The following is a 13,193-nucleotide window of genomic DNA, read 5'->3' on the forward strand; positions in this document are numbered from 1 at the left end:
AAGTATATTTTATCTAAAATTATTTAAAGTTGTCATGTTTACAATAAATTATATCAATTCATTTTTCGCGTGAGCCCAAATTCAGAAGCTATCAATGCACTATTAAAATTTCTATAATTTTTTATAATTTTCTCATAATCTTCTTGGTAAAATGTGTCAATAAAAAAATGATATTAATCCTTACACAATATTTTTTATGTGTTCTAATACTGCAAATATTTATTAGTATTCGAGGTATAACCCGTGGTGGTTAGCGGTGGTCCTTGGAGGCGGTTGGTGGTGGTTTGAGGTGGTCGGAGATGGTTAGGGGTGGTTGCGGGTGATCGAGGTAGACGAGGAGCAGGACGAGAAGGAGGAGGACGAAGAAGACGAGGAGAACAAGGTGGACGAGGATTTGTGTTCGGTGAGTTTAACATTTTTGTAATATTCAGTGGCAATTGTAATTATATTTTATCTAAAATTTTTCAAAGTTGTCTTGTTTACAATAAATTATTTCAATTCATTTTCCGCGCAAGCCCAAATTCAGTAGCTCTCAATGCGGTCATAAACTTTCTATAATTTTTTATAATGTTCTTATAATCTTCTTGGTCAAATCTGTCAATGGAACAATTACATTATTCCTTACACAATATTCTTGATGTGTTCTAATACTAAAAATATTTATGAGTATTCGAGGTATAACCCGAGGTGGTTAACGGAGGTCGAGGAGAACGAGTATTTGTGCACGGTGAATAAAACACTTTTATAACATTTAGTGGCAATTGTCATTATATTTTATCTAGAATTTTTTAATCTTGTCACGTTTACAATTGTTCATTTCAATTAATTTGTCGTGCATGCCCAATTTCGTGGCTATCAATGCGCTAGTAAAAGTTCTATAATTTTTCACAATTTTCTCATAATCTTCTTGGTGAAATATGTCAATACATATAATTATCCTTACACAACATTTTTCATGCGTTCTGATGCTAAAAATATTCATTAATATTCAAGGTATAACCCGAGGTGGTTAGCGATGGTCGTTGGAGGTGTTTGGCGGTGGTGGGAGGTGGTAACGGGTGGTTGCGGGTGATCGAGAAGAACGAGTATTTGTGTACGGTGAGTAAAACAGTTTTAGAACATTTAACGGCAATTTTCATTATATTTTACTAAAATTTTTAATCTTATCACGTTTACAATAAATTATTTCAATTCATATTTCGCGCAAGCCCAAATTCAGTAGCTATCAATGCGATAATAAGATGTCTATAATTTTTTATAATCTTCACATAATCTTCTTGGTAAGATGTGTCGATAAAAATATTATATCAATCCTTACACAATATTTTTGAGTGTTCTAAATTTTACTGGAAATATTTATTAATATTTAAGGTATAACCCGAGGTGGTGAGCGGTGGTGGTTGGGGGTGGTTGGTGGTGGTTGAGGGTGATCGAGGTGGACGAGGAAGAGGACTCAGAAAAGGAGGACGAGGATGACCAGGATTTGTGCACTGAAAGTGTAAAATTTATATAATATTTAATAGAGTAGAAGTAGGAGTAGGATCAGAAGTAGGATCAGAAGTAGAAGTGGTAGTAGGATCGGGAGTAGGATTAAGAGAAGGGGTAAGAGTAGAATCAGGAGTAGGAGAAAGAGACTACCCTACCCTACTCGACCCTACCCTACTCTACCCTACCCCCTACCCTCCCCTACCCTACCCTACCATACCCCCTACCCTACCCTAGCCTATCCTACCCTTCCCGCCCCTACCCTCCACCAATACTTCTACTTCTACTCCTACTCCTACTCCTACTCCTGATCCTACTTCTACTCCTACTACCACTTCTACTTCAATCTTACTCCTACTTCTACTACGATCTTACTCCAACTCCTGTTCCTACTCCTGTTCCTACTCTCACTCTTGAACCTACTCCTGATCCTACTCCTACACCTGATCCCACTCCTATTCCTACTCCTAATTCTGAATATTATTGTTATGTAATATATAGACTGCGTGTCGAATTGAATCCCATATCAAAGCGAACAATTTTTTTATTGTCATATTATAGCCGATTATAGTAGATAATCTAGTATGTTTCCTATAAAATTATGAAATTTGTAGTATGCATCACGTATTAATCATAAATAAATCATATATATCAATGTCGTACAGACACCGTATATACATTTATACTTTTTGGTCTCTGCATCATTATTACATCTGATCTATTTTTATTCAAGATCTATGTATACATTCTTCTCTCGGGTACCTATACTTTGGTTAAATCACTGTTTTGTTACGAATTTTGAATGATATTTATTCTCATTATTAATTTCTTGTATCACCGACAAGTCGGTAAGTACACTCAAGCCAAGTACTGGCATGGGCTCACCATTGCGAAAACTGTGTTACTCAGAACGTGAATGCAGCCGGCATCATGTCGAAATCGGAAACTCTGATGTTCTGCAACCAGTTCTCAACTCTACCATTTGAACATCTCACGGAGCAATTTTCGGTTGTCAGATCCACGCCCATGAGATCAACAATCTTTATATTATTCACCCAATGGTAAGACTGACCCTTTTGTATTTTTGGCGGAAATTTTGGTGTTTTTGAAAATTGCTGGAATAAATTCTTTCTGGCACTATTTCGACGTAATTTTGCGAGAGAAATCGATTGGGCGCAATTCCAATACGCTGCGATCAACGCATCAAAAGTTACAGCCAAAAAACGAGAACCTGTGTTTTCGACATTTTTCAGCAGGTGCTTTTTCGCTCGCCGTTTCTCTCCTGTTGGTCCTACGCTCTTTTAGCTGCGATTTCTGAGTTCCTGAGGGTCCACTTGGTCAGATGAGGGTCATTTAAATCGAATCTAAGACCTAGAGTTTTTTGCCCAAAAAAAAAGTAAGGCTAACCCCTTTGTTTTTTTGGCGAAAATTTTCGCGATTTTCAAAAGTGCTGGAATCAAATCATTGGCGCACTATATCGACGTAATTTTGCGAGAGAAATCGATTAGGCGCAATTCCAATACGCTGCGATCAACGCATCAAAAGTTACAGCCAAAAAACGAGAACCTGTGTTTTCGACATTTTTCAGCAGGTGCTTTTTCGCTCGCCGTTTCTCTCCTGTTGGTCCTACGCTCTTTTAGCTGCGATTTCTGAGTTCCTGAGGGTCCAATTGGTCAGATGAGGGTCATTTGAATCGAATCTGAGACCTAAAGTTTTTGGTCCAAAAAATAAGTAAGGCTAACCCCTTTGTATTTTTGGCGAAAATTTTCGCGATTTTGGAAAGTGCTGGAATACATTCTTTGATGCACTATTCAGACGTAGTTTTGCGAGAGAAATCGATTGGGCGCAGTCCCAATACGCTGCGAGCGATGGATAAAAAGTGATGGCCAAAAAACCAGAATCCAAGTTTTCGCCTTTTTCAGCTGGTGCTCTTTACGTCGTTATTTCTCTGCTGTTGGTCCGACGCACTTTCTGCTGCGTTTTCTGAGTTCCTGAGGGGTCCAAATAGTCAGAAAAGGTTCATACAAATCGAATCTGAGACCAAAAATTTTTGGTCCAAAAAATAAGTAAGGCTTTCCTTTCCATTTTTGGCGAAAATTTTTGCGATTTTGAGAAGTGCCGGAATAAATTCTTTGATGCCTTATTCCGACGTAGTTTTGTAGGAGAAATCGATTGGGCGCAGTCCCAATAAGCTGCGGTCAACGAATCAAAAGTTACAGCCAAAAAACGAGAACCTGTGTTTTCGACATTTTTCAGCAGGTGCTTTTTCGCTCGCCGTTTCTCTCCTGTTGGTCCTACGCTCTTTTAGCTGCGATTTCTGAGTTCCTGAGGGTCCAATTGGTCGGATAAGGGTCATTTCAATCGAATCTGAGACCTAAAGTTTTTTGCCCAGAAAAAAAGTAAGGCTAACCCCTTTGTATTTTTGGCGAAAATTTTCGCGATTTTCAAAAGTGCTGGAATCAAATCTTTGGCGCACTATATCGACGTGAATTTGCGAGAGAAATCGATTGGGCGCAATTCCAATACGCTGCGATCAACGCATCAAAAGTTACAGCCAAAAAACGAGAACCTGTGTTTTCGACATTTTTCAGCAGGTGCTTTTACGCTCGCCGTTTCTCTCCTGTTGGTCCTACGCTCTTTTAGCTGCGATTTCTGAGTTCCTGAGGGTCCAATTGGTCAGATAAGGGTCATTTAAATCGAATCTGAGACCTGAAGTTTTTTACCCAAAAAAAAAGTAAGGCTAACCCCTTTGTATTTTTGGCGAAAATTTTTGCAATTTTGAAAAGTGCCGGAATAAATTCTTTGATGCCTTATTCCGACGTAGTTTTGTAGGAGAAATCGATTGGGTGCAGTCCCAATAAGCTGCGGTCAACGAATCGAAAGTTACAGCCAAAAAACGAGAACCTGTGTTTTCGACATTTTTCAGCAGGTGCTTTTTCGCTCGCCGTTTCTCTCCTGTTGGTCCTACGCTCTTTTAGCTGCGATTTCTGAGTTCCTGAGGGTCCAATTGGTCAGATGAGGGTCATTTAAATCGAATCTGAGACCTAAAGTTTTTTGCCCAAAAAAAAAGTAAGGCTAACCCCTTTGTATTTTTGGCAAAAATTTTCGCGATTTTCAAAAGTGCTAGAATCAAATCTTTGGCGCACTATATCGACGTAATTTTGCGAGAGAAATCGATTGGGCGCAATTCCAATACGCTGCGATCAACGCATCAAAAGTTACAGCCAAAAAACGAGAACCTGTGTTTTCGACATTTTTCAGCAGGTGCTTTTTCGCTCGCCGTTTCTCTCCTGTTGGTCCTACGCTCTTTTAGCTGCGATTTCTGAGTTCCTGAGGGTCCACTTGGTCAGATGAGGGTCATTTAAATCGAATCTAAGACCTAGAGTTTTTTGCCCAAAAAAAAAGTAAGGCTAACCCCTTTGTTTTTTTGGCGAAAATTTTCGCGATTTTCAAAAGTGCTGGAATCAAATCATTGGCGCACTATATCGACGTAATTTTGCGAGAGAAATCGATTAGGCGCAATTCCAATACGCTGCGATCAACGCATCAAAAGTTACAGCCAAAAAACGAGAACCTGTGTTTTCGACATTTTTCAGCAGGTGCTTTTTCGCTCGCCGTTTCTCTCCTGTTGGTCCTACGCTCTTTTAGCTGCGATTTCTGAGTTCCTGAGGGTCCAATTGGTCAGATGAGGGTTATTTAAATCGAATCTAAGACCAAAAGTTTTTTGCCCAAAAAAAAAGTAAGGCTAACCCCTTTGTATTTTTGGCGAAAATTTTCGCGATTTTCAAAAGTGCTGGAATCAAATCTTTGGCGCACTATATCGACGTAATTTTGCGAGAGAAATCGATTGGGCGCAATTCCAATACGCTGCTATCAACGCATCAAAAGTTACAGCCAAAAAACGAGAACCTGTGTTTTCGACATTTTTCAGCAGGTGCTTTTTCGCTCGCCGTTTCTCTCCTGTTGGTCCTACGCTCTTTTAGCTGCGATTTCTGAGTTCCTGAGGGTCCAATTGGTCAGATGAGGGTCATTTGAATCGAATCTGAGACCTAAAGTTTTTGGTCCAAAAAATAAGTAAGGCTAACCCCTTTGTATTTTTGGCGAAAATTTTCGCGATTTTGGAAAGTGCTGGAATACATTCTTTGATGCACTATTCAGACGTAGTTTTGCGAGAGAAATCGATTGGGCGCAGTCCCAATACGCTGCGAGCGATGGATAAAAAGTGATGGCCAAAAAACCAGAATCCAAGTTTTCGCCTTTTTCAGCTGGTGCTCTTTACGTCGTTATTTCTCTGCTGTTGGTCCGACGCACTTTCTGCTGCGTTTTCTGAGTTCCTGAGGGGTCCAAATAGTCAGAAAAGGTTCATACAAATCGAATCTGAGACCAAAAATTTTTGGTCCAAAAAATAAGTAAGGCTTTCCTTTCCATTTTTGGCAAAAATTTTTGCGATTTTGAGAAGTGCCGGAATAAATTCTTTGATGCCTTATTCCGACGTAGTTTTGTAGGAGAAATCGATTGGGCGCAGTCCCAATAAGCTGCGGTCAACGAATCAAAAGTTACAGCCAAAAAACGAGAACCTGTGTTTTCGACATTTTTCAGCAGGTGCTTTTTCGCTCGCCGTTTCTCTCCTGTTGGTCCTACGCTCTTTTAGCTGCGATTTCTGAGTTCCTGAGGGTCCAATTGGTCGGATAAGGGTCATTTAAATCAAATCTGAGACCTAAAGTTTTTTGCCCAGAAAAAAAGTAAGGCTAACCCCTTTGTATTTTTGGCGAAAATTTTCGCGATTTTCAAAAGTGCTGGAATCAAATCTTTGGCGCACTATATCGACGTGAATTTGCGAGAGAAATCGATTGGGCGCAATTCCAATACGCTGCGATCAACGCATCAAAAGTTACAGCCAAAAAACGAGAACCTGTGTTTTCGACATTTTTCAGCAGGTGCTTTTTCGCTCGCCGTTTCTCTCCTGTTGGTCCTACGCTCTTTTAGCTGCGATTTCTGAGTTCCTGAGGGTCCAATTGGTCAGATGAGGGTCATTTAAATCGAATCTGAAACCTAAAGTTTTTTGCCCAAAAAAAAAGTAAGGCTAACCCCTTTGTATTTTTGGCAAAAATTTTCGCGATTTTCGAAAGTGCTAGAATCAAATCTTTGGCGCACTATATCGACGTAATTTTGCGAGAGAAATCGATTGGGCGCAATTCCAATACGCTGCGATCAACGCATCAAAAGTTACAGCCAAAAAACGAGAACCTGTGTTTTCGACATTTTTCAGCAGGTGCTTTTTCGCTCGCCGTTTCTCTCCTGTTGGTCCTACGCTCTTTGAGCTGCGATTTCTGAGTTCCTGAGGGTCCAATTGGTCAGATGAGGGTCATTTAAATCGAATCTGAGACCTAAAGTTTTTTGCCCAAGAAAAAAGTAAGGCTAACCCCTTTGTATTTTTAGCGAAAATTTTCGCGATTTTCAAAAGTGCTGGAATCAAATCTTTGGCGCACTATATCGACGTAATTTTGCGAGAGAAATCGATTGGGCGCAATTTCAATACGCTGCGATCAACGCATCAGAAGTTACAGCCAAAAAACGAGAACCTGTGTTTTCGACATTTTTCAGCAGGTGCTTTTTCGCTCGCCGTTTCTCTCCTGTTGGTCCTACGCTCTTTTAGCTGCGATTTCTGAGTTCCTGAGGGTCCAATTGGTCAGATGAGGGTCATTTAAATCGAATCTGAGACCTAAAGTTTTTTGCCCATAAAAAAAGTAAGGCTAACCCCTTTGTATTTTTGGCGAAAATTTTCGCGATTTTGGAAAGTGCTGGAATACATTCTTTGATGCACTATTCAGACGTAGTTTTGCGAGAGAAATCGATTTGGCGCAGTCCCAATACGCTGCGAGCGATGGATAAAAAGTGATGGCCAAAAAACCAGAATCCAAGTTTTCGCCTTTTTCAGCTGGTGCTCTTTACGTCGTTATTTCTCTGCTGTTGGTCCGACGCACTTTCTGCTGCGTTTTCTGAGTTCCTGGGGGTCCAAATAGTCAGAAAAGGTTCATACAAATCGAATCTGAGATCAAAAATTTTTGGTCCAAAAAATAAGTAAGGCTTTCCTTTCCATTTTTGGCGAAAATTTTTGCGATTTTGATAAGTGCCGGAATAAATTCTTTGATGCCTTATTCCGACGTAGTTTTGTAGGAGAAATCGATTGGGCGCAGTCCCAATAAGCTGCGGTCAACGAATCAAAAGTTACAGCCAAAAAACGAGAACCTGTGTTTTCGACATTTTTCAGCAGGTGCTTTTTCGCTCGCCGTTTCTCTCCTGTTGGTCCTACGCTCTTTTAGCTGCGATTTCTGAGTTCCTGAGGGTCCAATTGGTCGGATGAGGGTCATTTAAATCGAATCTAAGACCTAAAGTTTTTTGCCGAAAAAAAAAGTAAGGCCAACCCCTTTGTATTTTTGGCGAAAATTTTCGCGATTTTCAAAAGTGCTGGAATCAAATCTTTGGCGCACTATATCGACGTAATTTTGCGAGAGAAATCGATTGGGCGCAATTCCAATACGCTGCGATCAACGCATCAAAAGTTACAGCCAAAAAACGAGAACCTGTGTTTTCGACATTTTTCAGCAGGTGCTTTTTCGCTCGCCGTTTCTCTCCTGTTGGTCCTACGCTCTTTTAGCTGCGATTTCTGAGTTCCTGAGGGTCCAATTGGTCAGATAAGGGTCATTTAAATCGAATCTGAGACCTAAAGTTTTTTACCCAAAAAAAAAGTAAGGCTAACCCCTTAGTATTTTTGGCGAAAATTTTTGCGATTTTGAAAAGTGCCGGAATAAAGTCTTTGATGCCTTATTCCGACGTAGTTTTGTAGGAGAAATCGATTGGGCGCAGTCCCAATAAGCTGCGGTCAACGAATCAAGAGTTACAGCCAAAAAACGAGAACCTGTGTTTTCGACATTTTTCAGCAGGTGCTTTTTCGCTCGCCGTTTCTCTCCTGTTGGTCCTACGCTCTTTGAGCTGCGATTTCTAAGTTCCTGAGGGTCCAATTGGTCAGATGAGGGTCATTTAAATCGAATCTGAGACCTAAAGTTTTTTGCCCAAAAAAAAAGTAAGGCTAACCCCTTTGTATTTTTGGCGAAAATTTTCGCGATTTTGAAAAGTGCCGGAATAAATTCTTTGATGCCTTATTCCGACGTAGTTTTGTAGGAGAAATCGATTGGGCGCAGTCCCAATAAGCTGCGGTCAACGAATCAAAAGTTACAGCCAAAAAACGAGAACCTGTGTTTTCGACATTTTTCAGCAGGTGCTTTTTCGCTCGCCGTTTCTCTCCTGTTGGTCCTACGCTCTTTTAGCTGCGATTTCTGAGTTCCTGAGGGTCCAATTGGTCAGATGAGGGTCATTTAAATCGAATCTGAGACCTAAAGTTTTTTGCCCAAAAAAAAAGTAAGGCTAACCCCTTTGTTTTTTTGGCGAAAATTTTCGCGATTTTCAAAAGTGCTGGAATCAAATCTTTGGCGCACTATATCGACGTAATTTTGCGAGAGAAATCGATTGGGCGCAATTCCAATTCGCTGCGATCAACGCATCAAAAGTTACAGCCAAAAAACGAGAACCTGTGTATTCGACGTTTTTCAGCAGGTGCTTTTTCGCTCGCCGTTTCTCTCCTGTTGGTCCTACGCTCTTTTAGCTGCGATTTCTGAGTTCCTGAGGGTCCAATTGGTCAGATAAGGGTCATTTAAATCGAATCTGAGACCTAAAGTTTTTTACCCAAAAAAAAAGTAAGGCTAACCCCTTTGTATTTTTGGCGAAAATTTTTGCGATTTTGAAAAGTGCCGGAATAAATTCTTTGATGCCTTATTCCGACGTAGTTTTGTAGGAGAAATCGATTGGGCGCAGTCCCAATAAGCTGCGGTCAACGAATCAAAAGTTACAGCCAAAAAACGAGAACCTGTGTATTCGACATTTTTCAGCAGGTGCTTTTTCGCTCGCCGTTTCTCTCCTGTTGGTCCTACGCTCTTTTAGCTGCGATTTCTGAGTTCCTGAGGGTCCAATTGGTCAGATAAGGGTCATTTAAATCGAATCTGAGACCTAAAGTTTTTTACCCAAAAAAAAAGTAAGGCTAACCCCTTTGTTTTTTTGGCGAAAATTTTCGCGATTTTCAAAAGTGCTGGAATCAAATCTTTGGCGCACTATATCGACGTAATTTTGCGACAGAAATCGATTGGGCGCAATTCCAATACGCTGCGATCAACGCATCAAAAGTTACAGCCAAAAAACGAGAACCTGTGTATTCGACGTTTTTCAGCAGGTGCTTTTTCGCTCGCCGTTTCTCTCCTGTTGGTCCTACGCTCTTTTAGCTGCGATTTCTGAGTTCCTGAGGGTCCAATTGGTCAGATAAGGGTCATTTAAATCGAATCTGAGACCTAAAGTTTTTTACCCAAAAAAAAAGTAAGGCTAACCCCTTTGTATTTTTGGCGAAAATTTTTGCGATTTTGAAAAGTGCCGGAATAAATTCTTTGATGCCTTATTCCGACGTAGTTTTGTAGGAGAAATCGATTGGGCGCAGTCCCAATAAGCTGCGGTCAACGAATCAAAAGTTACAGCCAAAAAACGAGAACCTGTGTATTCGACATTTTTCAGCAGGTGCTTTTTCGCTCGCCGTTTCTCTCCTGTTGGTCCTACGCTCTTTTAGCTGCGATTTCTGAGTTCCTGAGGGTCCAATTGGTCAGATAAGGGTCATTTAAATCGAATCTGAGACCTAAAGTTTTTTACCCAAAAAAAAAGTAAGGCTAACCCCTTTGTATTTTTGGCGAAAATTTTTGCGATTTTGAAAAGTGCCGGAATAAATTCTTTGATGCCTTATGCCGACGTAGTTTTGTAGGAGAAATCGATTGGGCGCAGTCCCAATAAGCTGCGGTCAACGAATCAAAAGTTACAGCCAAAAAACGAGAACCTGTGTTTTCGACATTTTTCAGCAGGTGCTTTTTCGCTCGCCGTTTCTCTCCTGTTGGTCCTACGCTCTTTTAGCTGCGATTTCTGAGTTCCTGAGGGTCCAATTGGTCAGATAAGGGTCATTTAAATCGAATCTGAGACCTAAAGTTTTTTACCCAAAAAAAAAGTAAGGCTAACCCCTTTGTATTTTTGGCGAAAATTTTTGCGATTTTGAAAAGTGCCGGAATAAATTCTTTGATGCCTTATGCCGACGTAGTTTTGTAGGAGAAATCGATTGGGCGCAGTCCCAATAAGCTGCGGTCAACGAATCAAAAGTTACAGCCAAAAAACGAGAACCTGTGTTTTCGACATTTTTCAGCAGGTGCTTTTTCGCTCGCCGTTTCTCTCCTGTTGGTCCTACGCTCTTTTAGCTGCGATTTCTGAGTTCCTGAGGGTCCAATTGGTCAGATGAGGGTCATTTAAATCGAATCTGAGACCTAAAGTTTTTTGCCCAAAAAAAAAGTAAGGCTAACCCCTTTGTAATTTTGACGAAAATTTTCGCGATTTTCAAAAGTGCTAGAATCAAATCTTTGGCGCACTATATCGACGTAATTTTGCGAGAGAAATCGATTGGGCGCAATTCCAATACGCTGCGATCAACGCATCAAAAGTTACAGCCAAAAAACGAGAACCTGTGTTTTCGACATTTTTCAGCAGGTGCTTTTTCGCTTGCCGTTTCTCTCCTGTTGGTCCTACGCTCTTTTAGCTGCGATTTCTGAGTTCCTGAGGGTCCAATTGGTCAGACGAGGGTCATTTAAATCGAATCTAAGACCTAAAGTTTTTTGCCCAAAAAAAAAGTAAGGCTAACCCCTTTGTATTTTTGGCGAAAATTTTTGCGATTTTGAAAAGTGCCGGAATAAATTCTTTGATGCCTTATGCCGACGTAGTTTTGTAGGAGAAATCGATTGGGCGCAGTCCCAATAAGCTGCGGTCAACGAATCAAAAGTTACAGCCAAAAAACGAGAACCTGTGTTTTCGACATTTTTCAGCAGGTGCTTTTTCGCTCGCCGTTTCTCTCCTGTTGGTCCTACGCTCTTTTAGCTGCGATTTCTGAGTTCCTGAGGGTCCAATTGGTCAGATGAGGGTCATTTAAATCGAATCTGAGACCTAAAGTTTTTTGCCCAAAAAAAAAGTAAGGCTAACCCCTTTGTAATTTTGACGAAAATTTTCGCGATTTTCAAAAGTGCTAGAATCAAATCTTTGGCGCACTATATCGACGTAATTTTGCGAGAGAAATCGATTGGGCGCAATTCCAATACGCTGCGATCAACGCATCAAAAGTTACAGCCAAAAAACGAGAACCTGTGTTTTCGACATTTTTCAGCAGGTGCTTTTTCGCTCGCCGTTTCTCTCCTGTTGGTCCTACGCTCTTTTAGCTGCGATTTCTGAGTTCCTGAGGGTCCAATTGGTCAGACGAGGGTCATTTAAATCGAATCTAAGACCTAAAGTTTTTTGCCCAAAAAAAAAGTAAGGCTAACCCCTATGTTTTTTTGGCGAAAATTTTCGCGATTTTCAAAAGTGCTGGAATCAAATCTTTGGCGCACTATATCGACGTAATTTTGCGAGAGAAATCGATTGGGCGCGATTCCAATACGCTGCGATCAACGCATCAGAAGTTACAGCCAAAAAACGAGAACCTGTGTTTTCGACATTTTTCAGCAGGTGCTTTTTCGCTCGCCGTTTCTCTCCTGTTGGTCCTACGCTCTTTTAGCTGCGATTTCTGAGTTCCTGAGGGTCCAATTGGTCAGATGAGGGTCATTTAAGTCGAATCTAAGACCTAAAGTTTTTTGCCCAAAAAAAAAGTAAGGCTAACCCCTTTGTATTTTTGGCGAAAATTTTCGCGATTTTCAAAAGTGCTAGAATCAAATCTTTGGCGCACTATATCGACGTAATTTTGCGAGAGAAATCGATTGGGCGCAATTCCAATACGCTGCGATCAACGCATCAAAAGTTACAGCCAAAAAACGAGAACCTGTGTTTTCGACATTTTTCAGCAGGTGCATTTTCGCTCGCCGTTTCTCTCCTGTTGGTCCTACGCTCTTTTAGCTGCGATTTCTGAGTTCCTGAGGGTCCAATTGGTCAGATAAGGGTCATTTGAATCGAATCTGAGACCTAAAGTTTTTTACCAAAAAAAAAAGTAAGGCTAACCCCTTTGTACTTTTGGCGAAAATTTTTGCGATTTTGAAAAGTGCCGGAATAAATTCTTTGATGCCTTATTCCGACGTAGTTTTGTAGGAGAAATCGATTGGGCGCAGTCCCAATAAGCTGCGATCAACGCATCAAAAGTTACAGCCAAAAAACGAGAACCTGTGTTTTCGACATTTTTCAGCAGGTGCTTTTTCGCTCGCCGTTTCTCTCCTGTTGGTCCTACGCTCTTTTAGCTGCGATTTCTGAGTTCCTGAGGGTCCAATTGGTCAGATAAGGGTCATTTGAATCGAATCTGAGACCTAAAGTTTTTTACCAAAAAAAAAAGTAAGGCTAACCCCTTTGTACTTTTGGCGAAAATTTTTGCGATTTTGAAAAGTGCCGGAATAAATTCTTTGATGCCTTATTCCGACGTAGTTTTGTAGGAGAAATCGATTGGGCGCAGTCCCAATAAGCTGCGATCAACGCATCAAAAGTTACAGCCAAAAAACGAGAACCTGTGTTTTCGACATTTTTCAGCAGGTGCATTTTCGCTCGCCGTTTCTCTCCTGTTGGTCCTACGCTCTTTTAGCTGCGATTTCTGAGTTCCTGAGGGT

This window comes from Neodiprion fabricii, chromosome 5, assembly GCF_021155785.1.
Source record: "Neodiprion fabricii isolate iyNeoFabr1 chromosome 5, iyNeoFabr1.1, whole genome shotgun sequence".
Taxonomy (NCBI): domain Eukaryota; kingdom Metazoa; phylum Arthropoda; class Insecta; order Hymenoptera; family Diprionidae; genus Neodiprion; species Neodiprion fabricii.